Below are 17,697 nucleotides of genomic sequence, written 5' to 3'. Positions count from 1 at the left end.
CACAGGGCTCCGCTCCGTACACCTCGTACACACAGGGCTCCGCTCCGTACAGCTCGTACACACAGGGCTCCGCTCCGTACACCTCGTACACACAGGGCTCCGCTCCGTACACCTCGTACACACAGGGCTCCGCTCCGTACGCCTCGTACACGCGCGGCTCTGCTCCGTACGCCTCGTACACGCGCGGCTCCGCTCCGTACGCCTCGTACACGCGCGGCTCCGCTCCGTACGCCTCGTACACGCGCGGCTCTGCTCCGTACACCTCGTACATGCGTGGCTCCGCTCCATACACCTCGTACACACGCAGCTCTGCTACATCCACACTGTAAACCCCTCCTGACTCCACACATAAACTTCAGCTCATCCAGCACCATGACAACCAGCACAGCAGAGTCCTGCATCCACTAAGGCCCCTGATCATGTGACCCCTGACTCCTCCCTCCTGTGACCTCATCACAGGTCCTGTGTGCACACAACAGCCATATATGTGGTGGCGGCTCTGCAGGTGGAGGTATGTGGAGATCCCCCACATAGGCGGATTATAATGAGGACGATCTGGGCTACCGCCCAGGGCCCCGAACCTCCAGGGGGCCCAGGGCTCTGAGGTGTCTATGGCCAGATTGTCCTCATTATATGTTCGTCGCTGCGGCACATACCGGCAGACAGTGGCTGGGGGGGGCCTCCGGACCGCTTCTTCTTCGGGCCAGCACTGCAGCAGTTAACTTCCCTATGCTGGCCCGGCGTGTCACTGCTAGGAGACACGGCCCTGTGCGCGGCCGTGTCTCCTAGCTGTGACGTCACGCAGTGCGCACCCGGCCTGCAGTGCTGCACCGGAAAAGAGCTGGAGCCGAGCCGGGGGATGGTGAGTGTGTGTGTGTGTGTATATGTATGTGTGTGTGTGCAGGCAGATATCATTGTGTGATGTCTGTTTATATGTATTTTTGTGTTTCAAATGTATTTATGCGTGTATGTATATGTTTGTGTGTGCGTGACTGCGCGTGGCCTCCTGCTGAGTATAGCTGACGCCGTGCGGCCTCCTGCTGTCTCTGGGGGGGCGCCGTGTGGCCTCCCGCTGTGTATAGATGGCGCCGTGCGGCCTCCTGCTGTCTCGGGGGGGGGCGCCGTGCGGCCTCCCGCTGTGTATAGAAGGCGCCGTGCGGCTTCCTGCTGTCTCTGGGGGGGGTGCCGTGTGGCCTCCCGCTGTGTATAGATGGCGCTGTGCGGCCTCCTGCTGTCTCGGGGGGGGGGGGGGCCGTGCGGCCTCCCGCTGTGTATAGGTGGCGGCGTGCGGCCTACCGCTGTGTATAGGTGGCGCCGTGCGGCCTACCGCTGTGTATAGGTGGCGGCGTGTGGCCTACCACTGTGTATAGGTGGTGCCGTGTGGCCTACCGCTGTGTATAGGTGGCGCCGTGCGGCCTACCGCTGTCTCTGGGGACGGGGGCACCGTGCGGCCTCCTGCTGTCTCTGGGGGGGGCGCCGTGCGGCCTCCCGCTGTGTATAGGTGGCGCCGTGCGGCCTCCTGCTGAGTATAGATGGCGCCGTGCGGCCTCCTGCTGTCTCTGGGGGGGGGCGCCGTGCGGCCTCCCGCTGTGTATAGATGGTGCCGTGCGGCCTCCTGCTGTCTCTGGGGGGGGCGCCGTGCGGCCTCCCGCTGTGTATAGATGGCGCCGTGTTGCCTTCTGCTGTCTCTGGGGGGGCGCCGTGCGGCCTCCCGCTGTGTATAGATGGCGCCATGCGGCCTCTTGCTGTCTCTGGGGGGGGCACCGTGCGGCCTCCTGCTGTGTATAGATGGCGCTGTGCAGCCTCCCGCTGTGTATAGGTGGCGTCGTGCGGCCCCCTGCTGTGTATAGGTGGCGCCGTGCGGCCTCCCGCTGAGTATAGGTGGCGCCGTGCGGCCTCCCGCTGTGTATAGGTGGCGCCGTGCGGGCTCCCGCTGTGTATAGGTGGCGCCGTGCGGAATACCGCCGTGTATAGATGGCGCCGTGCGGCGTCCCGCTGTGTATAGATGGCTACGTGCGGCCTCCCGCTGTGTATAGATGGCTACGTGCGGCCTCCCGCTGTGTATAGATATAGATGGCTACGTGCGGCCTCCCGCTGTGTATAGATGGCTACGTGCGGCCTCCCGCTGTGTATAGATATAGATGGCTACGTGCGGCCTCCTGCTGTGTATAGATGGTTACGTGTGCTCAATATTGAGTCATACAATTAATGTAAGGCTATGTGCCCACGATGCAGAAATGCTCTGGATTTTTTTTGAGCAATTCTGCATCTCCCTGGCAGAAAAAAACGCATGCGGATTGTACATGCGGATTGTACATGCGTTTTTCCTGCCAGGGACTTGCTGATGTGAAGATTTCTTCACTTGCATTTCCGCATGCGGGTTGACAAGAGATTTCCAAGCGATTTTAGCATCACTTGGAAAGTGCTTGACAACTTGGTCACACTATATTAATCCATGCAACCGGCATGGATTTATTTAGTGTGACCGTAAAAGAATGGTAAAAAATAAATATATAATTACCTTCTGATGGCCTGCCGACGTCAGCGGTCACGTGACACGTTACATGACTAAATGACGTCACGGCAGGTCCTTTTCAGACCATCGCGAGCTGCCGGCAAGCCAGGACGCATCGGATAAAGACACCGGGGGCCATCAGAAGGTAAGTATAATATTTATTTTTTATTTTATTCTTTTTTTACAGGTTCTACGGTACCCGGGTCCGGAGGAGAGTCTCCTGTCCTCCACACCCAGGTACCATCCACACATTGAAACGCATGGATTCTGCATGTACAGATGCAGTGATGCGGATTCCATGTGTTCCAATGCAAGTCAATGGCGGCGAAAGCGCCGCGCTTCCGCAAAATAATTGGTAGTGCTGCAGATTTTTCCGCAATGATAATCCGCAGTGGAAATTTCCGCAGCATGTGCACAGCACATGCGGATTATCATTAGGGAACATGACCACCCCCCATCCTGATATATACAGCGGGTACGGAAAGTATTCAGACCCCTGTACATTTTTCACTCTTTGTTTCATTGCAGCCATTTGGTAAATTCTAAAAAGTTCATTTTTTCTCATTGAAGTACACTCTGCACCACATCTTGACTGAAAAAAATGTAGAAATTTTTGCAAATTTATAAAAAAGAAAAACTGAAATATCACATAAGTATTCAGACCCTTTGCTCAGGCACTCATATTTAAGTTACATGCTGTTCATTTCCTTGTGATCCTCCTTGAGATGGTTCTACTCCTTCATTGGAGTCCAGCTGTGTTTAATTAAACTGATAGGACTTGATTTGGAAAGGCACACACCTGTCTATGTAAGACCTCACAGCTCACAGTGCATGTCAGACCAAATGAGAAATCATGAGCTCAAAAGAACTGCCCAAGGAGCTCAGAGACAGAAATGTGGCAAAGCACAGATCTGGCCAAGGTTACAAAATAATTTCTGCATTACTCAAAATTCCTAAGAGCACAGTGGCCTCCATAATCCTTAAATGGAAGAAGTTTCGGACCACCAGAAGTTTTCCTAGTCCTGGCCGTCTAGCCAAACTGAGCAATCATGGGAGAAAAGAATTGGTGAGAGAGGTAAAGAAGAACCCCAAGATCACTGTGGCTGAGTTCCAGAGATGCAGTAGGGAGATATGAGAAAGTTCCACAAAGTCAACTATCACTGCGGCCCTCCACCAGTCGGACCTTTATGGTAGAGTGGCCCGACGGAAGCCTCTCCTCAATTCAAGACATATGAAAGCCCGCATAGAGTTTGCTCAAAAACACATGAAGGACTCCCAGACTATGAGAAATAAGATTCTCTGGTCTGATGAGATGAAGATAGACCTTTTTTTGTGATAATTCTAAGCGGTATGTGTAGCGAAAACCAGGCACTGCTCATCACCTCCCCAATACAATCCCAACAGTTAAACATGGTGGCAGCATCATGCTATGGGGGTGTTTTTCAGCTGCAGGGACAGGACGACTGGTTGCAATTGAAGGAAACATGAATGCGGCTAAGTACAGAGATATCCTGGATGAAAACCTCTTCCAGAGTGCTCTGGACCTCAGACTTGGCCAAAGGTTCACCTTCCAACTAGACAATGACCCTAAGCACACAGCTAAAATAACAAAGGAGTGGCTTCAGAACAACTCTGTGACCACTCTTGACTGGCCCAGCCAGAGCCATGACCGAAACCCAATTGAGCATCTCTGGAGAGACCTGAAAATGGCTGTCCACCAATGTTCACCATCCAACCTGATGGAGCTGGAGAGGATCTGCAAGGAAGAATGGCAGAGGAACCCAAAATCCAGGTGGGAAAAACTTGTTGCATCATTCCCAGAAGACTCATGGCTGTACTAGCTCAAAAGGGTGTTTCTACTCAATACTGAGCAAAGGGTCTGAATACTTATGACCATGTGATATTTCAGTTTTTCTTTTTTAATAAATTTGCAAAAATTTCTACATTTCTGTTTTTTTCAGTCAAGATGGGGTGCAGAGTGGACTTTAATGAGAGAAAAATAAACTTTTTAGAATTTACCAAATGGCTGCAATGAAACAAAGAGTGAAAAATGTACTGGTATACCAATTAAATATGTGAATAGAGTTGTTATAGACTCAGTCTGCGTACGGGCACTCTGACCACTCTATGCACCAGATTAGATGTATGTTATGTACAGTGGCATGTAAAAGTTTGGGCACCCCTGGTCAAAATTACTGTTATTGTGAACAGTTAAGCAAGTTTTAGATTAAGTGATCTCTAAAAGGCCTAAAATTAAATATGACACATTTCCTTTGTATTTTAGGCAAAAATATATTTATATTGTCATTTTTTACATTTTATAAATTACAAAAAGGTAAATCGGCCAATGCAAAAGTTTGGGCACCCTTGCAGATTTATGTGCTCAGATAACTTTGACCAAGGTTCCAGACCTTAATTAGCATTTTAGGGTTATGACTTCATCACTATCAATATCATCGTTAGGAAAGGCCAGGTGATGCAAAAAAAACAGCCTCCTCTAACCTTGTGCCAAAGAACAGAAGCCACAGAAGCCATAGGTTCTTCTAAGCAGCTGGCTTGCACTCTGAAAATGAAAAGGGTGGAGGCCCTCAAAGCAGGAGAAGGCTATAAGAAGATAGCAAAGCGTTTTCAAGTTGCCCTTTCCTCAGTTCTAAATGTAATTTAGAAATGGCAGTTAACAGGAACAGTGGAGGTCAAGATAAGGTCTTGAAGACCAGGAAAAATGTCAGTGAGAGCTGCTCGTAGGATTACTAGAGAGACAAATCATAACCTCCGCTTGACTGCAAAAGACCTTCAGAAAGATTTAGCAGACTCTGGAGTTGTGATACATTGTTCTACTGTTCAGAGACACCTGCACAAATATGGCCTTGATGGAAGAGTTATCAGAAGAAAACCTCTCCTGCTTCCTCACAATAAAATTGAGCATCAGAAGTTTGCAAAAGAACATCGAAACAAGCCTGATGCATTTTGGAAACAAGTCTTGTGGTCCAATGAGATTAAAATAGAACTCTTTGGCCACAATGATCAAAGGTATGTGTGGAGAAAAAAGGGCACAGAATTTCAGGAAAGAACATCTATCCAACCATTAAGCATGGGGGTGGATCAATAATTATTTTGGGTTGTGTTGCAACCAATGGCACGGGGAACATTTCACGGGTAGAGGGAAGAATAGATTCAATTAAATTTCCACAAGTTCTTGATGCAAACATAACACCATCTGTAAAAAGCTGAAGTTTAAAAGAAGATGGCTTCTACAAATGGATAATGATCCTAAACACACGTCAAAATCCACAATAGACGACCTGAAAAGGCGCAAGCTGAAGGTTTTACAATGGCCCTCACAGTCCTCTGATCTAAACAGCACTGAAAATCTGTGGCTCAACCTCAAAATAGCAGAGCATGCAAGACGACCAAGGAATCTCACAGAACTGTAAGAATTTTCCAAGGAAGAATGGATGAAAATCCCTCAAACAAAAATTGAAAGACTCTTGGCTGGCTACAAAAAGCGTTTACAAGCTGTGATACGTTCAAAAGGGGGCGCTACTAGGTACTAACCATGCAGGGTGCCCAAACTTTTGCTTCAGCCCAGTTTCCTTTTTGTAATTTATAAAATGTAAAAGACAGAAATATACATATTTTTTTGCCTACAATACACAGGAAATGTGTCATCTTTAACTTCAGGCCTTTTAGAGATCATTTCATTTTCAAATTGCTTAACTGTTCACAATAACAGTAATTTTGACCAGGGGTGTCCAAACTTTTACATGCCACTGTATTTATGTTTTGAAAAATCAAATAAAAATGATATTGGAAAAAAAAAAAAGAGTGAAAAAAAAACAACTTAAAGGGGTCTGAATACTTTCCGTACCCCCTGTATATGTATGTCCCTTATCATGGGCCTCAACCTAGTATATGTCCCCCGTTCTGCCTCGGTTCTTTAGTGTATAGAAAAAAAATAAACTATTACACTCACCAGGGGCGAACATAGAAGTGATGGGGCCCCAAAACAGAAGTATAATGCACTCCCCATAATCCTCCATACAGTATAATGCACTCCCCATAATCCTCCATACAGTATAATGCACTCCCCATAATCCTCCATACAGTATAATGCACAGCCCATAGTAATCCATGTAGTATAATGCACAGGCCATAGTAATCCATGTAGTATAATGCACAGCCCATAGTCCGTACATGTAGTATAATGCACAGCCCACAGTCATTCATGTAGTATAATGCACAGCCCATACTCATACATGTAGTATAATGCACAGCCCACACTCTTACATGTAGTATAATGCACAGCCCATAGTCCATACATGTAGTATAATGCACAGCCCACACTCTTACATGTAGTATAATGCACAGCCCACACTCATACATGTAGTATAATGCACAGCCCATAGTCCATACATGTAGTATAATGCACAGCCCATAGTCATACATGTAGTATAATGCACAGCTCATACTCATACATGTAGTATAATGCACAGCCCATAGTCATACATGTAGTATAATGCACAACCCACACTCTTACATGTAGTATAATGCACAGCCCACAGTCATACATGTAGTATAATGCACAGCCCATAGTCCGTACATGTAGTATAATGCACAACCCATACTCATACATGTAGTATAATGCACAGCCCATAGTCCGTACATGTAGTATAATGCACCGCCCATAGTCCATACATGTAGTATAATGCACAGCCCACAGTCATCCATGTAGTATAATACACAGCCCATAGTCAGTACATGTAGTATAATGCACAGCCCATAGTCCATACATGTAGTATAATGCATAGCCCATAGTCCGTACATGTAGTATAATGCACAGCCCATAGTCCATACATGTAGTATAATGCACAGCCCATAGTCATCCATGTAGTATAATGCACAGCCCATAGTCATCCATGTAGTATAATGCACAGCCCATAGTCCATACATGTAGTATAATGCACAACCCACACTCTTACATGTAGTATAATGCACAGCCCATAGTCCGTACATGTAGTATAATGCACAACCCACACTCTTACATGTAGTATAATGCACAGCCCATAGTCCATACATGTAGTATAATGCACAGCCCATAGTCCATACATGTAGTATAATGCACAGCCCACAGTCATCCATGTAGTATAATACACAGCCCATAGTCCGTACATGTAGTATAATGCACAGCCCATAGTCCATACATGTAGTATAATGCACAGCCCACAGTCATCCATGTAGTATAATACACAGCCCATAGTCCGTACATGTAGTATAATGCACAGCCCATAGTCCGTACATGTAGTATAATGCACAGCCCATAGTCATACATGTAGTATAATGCACAGCCCATAGTCCGTACATGTAGTATAATGCACAGCCCATAGTCATACATGTAGTATAATGCACAGCCCATAGTCATACATGTAGTATAATGCACAGCCCATACTCATCCATGTAGTATAATGCACAGCCCATAGTCATACATGTAGTATAATGCACAGCCCATGGTACATACATGTAGTATAATGCACAGCCCATACTCATCCATGTAGTATAATGCACAGCCCATGGTCCATACATGTAGTATAATGCACAGCCCATACTCATAGATGTAGTATAATGCACAGCCCACACTCATACATGTAGTATAATGCACAGCCCATACTCATACATGTAGTATAATGCACAGCCCATAGTCCATACATGTAGTATAATGCACAGCCCATAGTCCGTACATGTAGTATAATGCACAGCCCACACTCTTACATGTAGTATAATGCACAGCCCATAGTCCATACATGTAGTATAATGCACAGCCCATACTCATACATGTAGTATAATGCACAGCCCATACTCATACATGTAGTATAATGCACAGCCCACACTCTTACATGTAGTATAATGCACAGCCCATAGTCCATACATGTAGTATAATGCACAGCCCATAGTCCATACATGTAGTATAATGCACAGCCCATACTCATACATGTAGTATAATGCACAGCCCATAGTCCGTACATGTAGTATAATGCACAGCCCATAGTCCGTACATGTAGTATAATGCACAGCCCACACTCTTACATGTAGTATAATGCACAGCCCATAGTCCGTACATGTAGTATAATGCACAGCCCACACTCATACATGTAGTATAATGCACAGCCCATAGTCCGTACATGTAGTATAATGCACAGCCCACACTCTTACATGTAGTATAATGCACAGCCCATAGTCATACATGTAGTATAATGCACAGCCCACACTCTTACATGTAGTATAATGCACAGCCCATACTCTTACATGTAGTATAATGCACAGCCCATACTCATACATGTAGTATAATGCACAGCCCATAGTCCATACATGTAGTATAATGCACCGCCCATACTCATACATGTAGTATAATGCACAGCCCATAGTCCATACATGTAGTATAATGCACAGCCCATACTCCATACATGTAGTATAATGCACAGCCCACACTCATACATGTAGTATAATGCACAGCCCACACTCTTACATGTAGTATAATGCACAGCCCATAGTCCATACATGTAGTATAATGCACAGCCCATAGTCATCCATGTAGTATAATGCACAGCCCATAGTCCATACATGTAGTATAATGCTCAGCCCATACTCATACATGTAGTATAATGCACAGCCCATAGTCCATACATGTAGTATAATGCACAGCCCATACTCCATACATGTAGTATAATGCACAGCCCACACTCATACATGTAGTATAATGCACAGCCCACACTCTTACATGTAGTATAATGCACAGCCCATAGTCCATACATGTAGTATAATGCACAGCCCATAGTCATCCATGTAGTATAATGCACAGCCCATAGTCCATACATGTAGTATAATGCACAGTCCATAGTCCATACATGTAGTATAATGCACAGCCCACACTCTTACATGTAGTATAATGCACAGCCCATAGTCCATACATGTAGTATAATGCACAGCCCATAGTCATCCATGTAGTATAATGCACAGCCCATAGTCCATACATGTAGTATAATGCTCAGCCCATACTCATACATGTAGTATAATGCACAGCCCATAGTCCATACATGTAGTATAATGCACAGCCCATACTCCATACATGTAGTATAATGCACAGCCCACACTCATACATGTAGTATAATGCACAGCCCACACTCTTACATGTAGTATAATGCACAGCCCATAGTCCATACATGTAGTATAATGCACAGCCCACACTCATACCTGTAGTATAATGCACAGCCCATAGTCCATACATGTAGTATAATGCACAGCCCATATTCATACATGTAGTATAATGCACAGCCCATAGTCATACATGTAGTATAATGCACAGCCCACAGTCCATACATGTAGTATAATGCACAGTCCATAGTCCATACATGTAGTATAATGCACAGCCCACACTCATACCTGTAGTATAATGCACAGCCCATAGTCCATACATGTAGTATAATGCACAGCCCATATTCATACATGTAGTATAATGCACAGCCCATAGTCATACATGTAGTATAATGCACAGCCCACAGTCCATACATGTAGTATAATGCACAGTCCATAGTCCATACATGTAGTATAATGCACAGCCCACACTCTTACATGTAGTATAATACACAGCCCATAGTCCATACATGTAGTATAATGCACAGCCTATACTCATACATGTAGTATAATGCACAGCCCATAGTCCATACATGTAGTATAATGCACAGTCCATAGTCCATACATGTAGTATAATGCACAGCCCACACTCTTACATGTAGTATAATGCACAGCCCATAGTCCATACATGTAGTATAATGCACAAACCATACTCATACATGTAGTATAATGCACAGTCCATAGTCCATACATGTAGTATAATGCACAGCCCACACTCTTACATGTAGTATAATGCACAGCCCATAGTCCATACATGTAGTATAATGCACAGCCCATACTCATACATGTAGTATAATGCACAGCCCACACTCATACATGTAGTATAATGCACAGCCCATAGTCCATACATGTAGTATAATGCACAGCCCATAGTCCATACATGTAGTATAATGCACAGCCTATACTCATACATGTAGTATAATGCACAGCCCATAGTCCATACATGTAGTATAATGCACAGTCCATAGTCCATACATGTAGTATAATGCACAGCCCACACTCTTCCATGTAGTATAATGCACAGCCCATAGTCCATACATGTAGTATAATGCACAAACCATACTCATACATGTAGTATAATGCACAGTCCATAGTCCATACATGTAGTATAATGCACAGCCCATACTCATAGATGTAGTATAATGCACAGCCCATAGTCATACATGTAGTATAATGCACAGCCCATACTCTTACATGTAGTATAATGCACAGCCCATAGTCCATACATGTAGTATAATGCACAGCCCATAGTCATACATGTAGTATAATGCACAGCCCATACTCATACATGTAGTATAATGCACAGCCCACACTCTTACATGTAGTATAATGCACAGCCCATAGTCCATACATGTAGTATAATGCACAGCCCATACTCATACATGTAGTATAATGCACAGCCCATAGTCCATACATGTAGTATAATGCACAGCCCATACTCATACATGTAGTATAATGCACAGCCCACACTCATACATGTAGTATAATGCACAGCCCATAGTCCATACATGTAGTATAATGCACAGTCCATAGTCCATATGTAGCACCCCGAGGACTCGGCTGCTACAGGGGTATTGCACCTCGATCCAGAGGTGTGGTATTCCACTCCCGGGTAAGGATGGAGTGTGGGACTGAGCTCAGCTAGCTGCATGCACTACACTCATCCCATTTCCGGGGGACAGAACAACGGTACTCCCACCAGATAGATGTGCAGGTACGACAGCGTCTGTCCCTGGCTGGAGTGGGAGGGGGGGAGGAACATCCCAGTAGTGTAGGGGCAGATAGGGGAGGGACTCTGGGCATAGAGGTAGGAGCCCATTGGGTGCTAGTCACCTGGGCTCACACATAGAGGGAGTATATATGGTGGGCACCATCTAGAGACAGGGAGAGCAGAGCTGAGAGAGTCAGAGGGAGAGTTCAGCCAGGAGGGCTGACGGGGAGCTGTGGCTCCGGCTGGGCCCAGCTCCAGGGCCAGGCCTGCAGTGGAGAGGAGGAGGAAGAGAGGCCCAGAGACGCAAGACAAGAGGGAACCCTGAGATCCCAGAAGTAAACCAAAAGGGTGAAGGGTTGGCAGAAAAGGGTACCGGAACCCAAACTGGTGGAGGCTAATGATCCTCAGCCAGGAACCGGAGGTCGTGATCAAGTTTTGGCGCGACCCTCACCACATCCACCAGGAAGGCACACCACGAGTAGGGTCAGGAAAGCCAGAGAAGGTTTTGCCACCAAGAGGCCCGAGGGAGCCGGACAAAGGTGGATCCCTGGTGGGAACGGCCAGTAGGAAGGAAGAGAGGGGAGCTCAGGACCACGCTCTGGACTGCCTGGGAGTTGGCCAAGTCCCACACCTGGTGGACGCAGCACGGCTTGGGTGGTCACTCAAGGCCGGAGTGACCGGAACAACACCTGTGAGTAAAAACCCTGAAACTGCATCGCATGTCTCTGAGCTTCCTTGCTGCACCATCACAACCACCATCTTCCACATCTGCTGCCCTGAGGCCATACCCCTCCCGTTGGGGGTTATACCATCCTTGCTGCACAATCCTACCACCGGCCTCAGCGGACTGCTCTGCAGCGGCGGCCTCCTAGCCGCAATCAACGGGTGGCGTAGTCGACACATAAACAACATCTACAAAAGACTGCCACACACTTAGTTTGACCACCCTGGGCACGGACCGGGTCACCGCCACACGGACTACTACCCCTATCCAGATCCGGCTCCGGGTGTCCCTTGAACATGGCCCAGGGGGCGCGTCACATACATGTAGTATAATGCACAGCCCATACTCATACATGTAGTATAATGCACAGCCCATACTCATAGATGTAGTATAATGCACAGCCCACACTCTTACATGTAGTGTAATGCACAGCCCATACTCATACCTGTAGTATAATGCACAGCCCATAGTCCATACATGTAGTATAATGCACAGCCCATATTCATACATGTAGTATAATGCACAGCCCATAGTCATACATGTAGTATAATGCACAGCCCACAGTCCATACATGTAGTATAATGCACAGTCCATAGTGCATACATGTAGTATAATGCACAGTCCATAGTCCATACATGTAGTATAATGCACAGCCCACACTCTTACATGTAGTATAATGCACAGCCCATAGTCCATACATGTAGTATAATGCACAGCCCATACTCATACATGTAGTATAATGCACAGCCCACACTCATACATGTAGTATAATGCACAGCCCATAGTCCATACATGTAGTATAATACACAGCCCATAGTCCATACATGTAGTATAATGCACAGCCTATACTCATACATGTAGTATAATGCACAGTCCATACATGTAGTATAATGCACAGCCCATACTCATACATGTAGTATAATGCACAGCCCATAGTCATACATGTAGTATAATGCACAGCCCACAGTCCATACATGTAGTATAATGCACAGTCCATAGTGCATACATGTAGTATAATGCACAGTCCATAGTCCATACATGTAGTATAATGCACAGCCCACACTCTTACATGTAGTATAATGCACAGCCCATAGTCCATACATGTAGTATAATGCACAGCCCATACTCATACATGTAGTATAATGCACAGCCCACACTCATACATGTAGTATAATGCACAGCCCATAGTCCATACATGTAGTATAATACACAGCCCATAGTCCATACATGTAGTATAATGCACAGCCTATACTCATACATGTAGTATAATGCACAGTCCATACATGTAGTATAATGCACAGCCCATACTCATACATGTAGTATAATGCACAGCCCATACTCATACATGTAGTATAATGCACAGCCTATACTCATACATGTAGTATAATGCACAGCCCATACTCTTACATGTAGTATAATGCACAGCCCATAGTCCATACATGTAGTATAATGCACAGCCCATAGTCCGTACATGTAGTATAATGCACAGCCCATACTCATACATGTAGTATAATGCACAGCCCACACTCTTACATGTAGTATAATGCACAGCCCATAGTCCATACATGTAGTATAATGCACAGCCCATAGTCATACATGTAGTATAATGCACAGCCCATAGTCCATACATGTAGTATAATACACAGCCCATAGTCATCCATGTAGTATAATGCACAGCCCATAGTCCATACATGTAGTATAATGCACAGCCCATAGTCATACATGTAGTATAATGCACAGCCCATAGTCATACATGTAGTATAATGCACAGCCCATACTCTTACATGTAGTATAATGCACAGCCCATAGTCCATACATGTAGTATAATGCACAGCCCATAGTCATACATGTAGTATAATGCACAGCCCATACTCTTACATGTAGTATAATGCACAGCCCATAGTCCATACATGTAGTATAATGCACAGCCCATAGTCATACATGTAGTATAATGCACAGCCCATACTCTTACATGTAGTATAATGCACAGCCCATACTCTTACATGTAGTATAATGCACAGCCCATAGTCATACATGTAGTATAATGCACAGCCCATAGTCATACATGTAGTATAATGCACAGCCCACACTCTTACATGTAGTATAATGCACAGCCCATAGTCCATACATGTAGTATAATGCACAGCCCATAGTCATACATGTAGTATAATGCACAGCCCATACTCTTACATGTAGTATAATGCACAGCCCATAGTCCATACATGTAGTATAATGCACAGCCCATAGTCCATACATGTAGTATAATGCACAGCCCATACTCATACATGTAGTATAATGCACAGCCCACACTCTTACATGTAGTATAATGCACAGCCCATAGTCCATACATGTAGTATAATGCACAGCCCATAGTCATACATGTAGTATAATGCACAGCCCACACTCTTACATGTAGTATAATGCACAGCCCATACTCATACCTGTAGTATAATGCACAGCCCATACTCATACATGTAGTATAATGCACAGCCCATACTCGTACATGTAGTATAATGCACAGCCCATACTCATACATGTAGTATAATGCACAGCCCATACTCGTACATGTAGTATAATGCACAGCCCATACTCATACATGTAGTATAATGCACAGCCCATAGTCCATACATGTAGTGTAATGCACAGCCCACAGTCCATACATGTAGTATAATGCACAGTCCATAGTCCATACATGTAGTATAATGCACAGCCCATACTCGTACATGTAGTATAATGCACAGCCCATACTCATACATGTAGTATAATGCACAGCCCATAGTCCATACATGTAGTATAATGCACAGCCCATACTCGTACATGTAGTATAATGCACAGCCCATACTCATACATGTAGTATAATGCACAGCCCATAGTCCATACATGTAGTGTAATGCACAGCCCATAGTCCATACATGTAGTATAATGCACAGCCCATAGTCCTTACATGTAGTATAATGCACAGCCCATAGTCCATACATGTAGTATAATGCACAGCCCATATTCATACATGTAGTATAATGCACAGTCCATAGTCCATACATGTAGTATAATGCACAGCCCATACTCGTACATGTAGTATAATGCACAGCCCATACTCATACATGTAGTATAATGCACAGCCCATAGTCCATACATGTAGTATAATGCACAGCCCATAGTCCTTACATGTAGTATAATGCACAGCCCATAGTCCATACATGTAGTATAATGCACAGCCCATATTCATACATGTAGTATAATGCACAGTCCATAGTCCATACATGTAGTGTAATGCACAGCCCATAGTCCTTACATGTAGTATAATGCACAGCCCATAGTCCATACATGTAGTATAATGCACAGCCCATATTCATACATGTAGTATAATGCACAGCCCATACTCATACATGTAGTATAATGCACAGCCCATAGTCCATACATGTAGTGTAATGCACAGCCCATAGTCCTTACATGTAGTATAATGCACAGCCCATAGTCCTTACATGTAGTATAATGCACAGCCCATAGTCCATACATGTAGTATAATGCACAGCCCATATTCATACATGTAGTATAATGCACAGTCCATAGTCCATACATGTAGTATAATGCACAGCCCATAGTCCTTACATGTAGTATAATGCACAGCCCATAGTCCTTACATGTAGTATAATGCACAGCCCATAGTCCATACATGTAGTATAATGCACAGCCCATATTCATACATGTAGTATAATGCACAGCCCATATTCATACATGTAGTATAATGCACAGCCCACAGTCCATACATGTAGTATAATGCACAGTCCATAGTCCATACATGTAGTATAATGCACAGCCCATAGTCCATACATGTAGTATAATGCACAGTCCACACTCTTACATGTAGTATAATACACAGCCCATAGTCCATACATGTAGTATAATGCACAGCCCACACTCATACATGTAGTATAATGCACAGTCCATAGTCATACATGTAGTATAATGCACAGCCCACACTCTTACATGTAGTATAATACACAGCCCATAGTCCATACATGTAGTATAATGCACAGCCCATACTCATACATGTAGTATAATGCACAGCCCACACTCATACATGTAGTATAATGCACAGCCCACACTCATACATGTAGTATAATGCACAGCCCACACTCATACATGTAGTATAATGCACAGCCCATACTCATACATGTAGTATAATGCACAGCCCACACTCATACATGTAGTATAATGCACAGCCCACACTCATACATGTAGTATAATGCACAGCCCATACTCATACATGTAGTATAATGCACAGCCCATACTCATACATGTAGTATAATGCACAGCCCATAGTCCATACATGTAGTATTATGCACAGTCCATAGTGCATACATGTAGTATAATGCACAGCCCATACTCATACATGTAGTATAATGCACAGCACATAGTCATACATGTAGTATAATACACAGCCCATAGTCATACATGTAGTATAATACACAGCCCATAGTCCATACATGTAGTATAATGCACAGCCCATAGTCCATACAAGTAGTATAATGCACAGCCCATAGTCATACATGTAGTATAATGCACAGCCCATAGTCCATACATGTAGTATAATGCACAGCCCATAGTCCATACATGTAGTATAATGCACAGCCCATACTCATACATGTAGTATAATGCACAGCCCATAGTCCATACAAGTAGTATAATGCACAGCCCATAGTCATACATGTAGTATAATGCACAGCCCATAGTCATACATGTAGTATAATGCACAGCCCATAGTCCATACATGTAGTATAATGCACAGCCCATAGTCCATACATGTAGTATAATGCACAGCCCATACTCATACATGTAGTATAATGCACAGCCCATAGTCATACATGTAGTATAATACACAGCCCATAGTCATACATGTAGTATAATACACAGCCCATAGTCATACATGTAGTATAATGCACAGCCCATAGTCCATACATGTAGTATAATGCACAGCCCATACTCATACATGTAGTATAATGCACAGCCCACACTCATACATGTAGTATAATGCACAGCCCATAGTCATACATGTAGTATAATACACAGCCCATAGTCATACATGTAGTATAATGCACAGCCCACAGTCATCCATGTAGTATAATGCACAGCCCATAGTCATACATGTAGTATAATGCACAGCCCATAGTCATCCATGTAGTATAATGCACAGCCCACACTCTTACATGTAGTATAATGCACAGCCCATAGTCCATACATGTAGTATAATGCACAGCCCACACTCTTACATGTAGTATAATGCACAGCCCATAGTCCATACATGTAGTATAATGCACAGCCCATAGTCATACATGTAGTATAATGCACAGCCCATAGTCATCCATGTAGTATAATGCACAGCCCACACTCTTACATGTAGTATAATGCACAGCCCATAGTCCATACATGTAGTATAATGCACAGCCCACACTCTTACATGTAGTATAATGCACAGCCCATAGTCCATACATGTAGTATAATGCACAGCCCATAGTCATACATGTAGTATAATGCACAGCCCATAGTCATACATGTAGTATA

At 44.5% G+C, this 17,697-nt stretch overlaps 1 protein-coding gene across 1 annotated transcript in view; it reads left to right on the top strand.

The window, feature by feature from the left end:
• Positions 1 to 449: 449 nt before the first annotated feature.
• LOC141191489 (uncharacterized) overlaps positions 450 to 17,697 on the top strand; it is a 30,894-nt gene continuing 13,646 nt past the window's right edge. The window contains exon 1 of the mRNA XM_073661387.1: positions 450 to 511. The gene's annotated coding sequence lies outside the window, so the exon portion shown is untranslated. The remainder of the gene's footprint in view (positions 512 to 17,697) is intronic.

This window comes from Phyllobates terribilis, unplaced genomic scaffold (genome assembly GCF_046119375.1).
Source record: "Phyllobates terribilis strain yellow unplaced genomic scaffold, ASM4611937v1 Scaffold_46__1_contigs__length_10046794, whole genome shotgun sequence".
Lineage (NCBI taxonomy): Eukaryota > Metazoa > Chordata > Amphibia > Anura > Dendrobatidae > Phyllobates > Phyllobates terribilis.
Note: the sequence above shows the minus strand (reverse complement) of the source record. Positions and strands in the feature narration are given on the sequence as shown.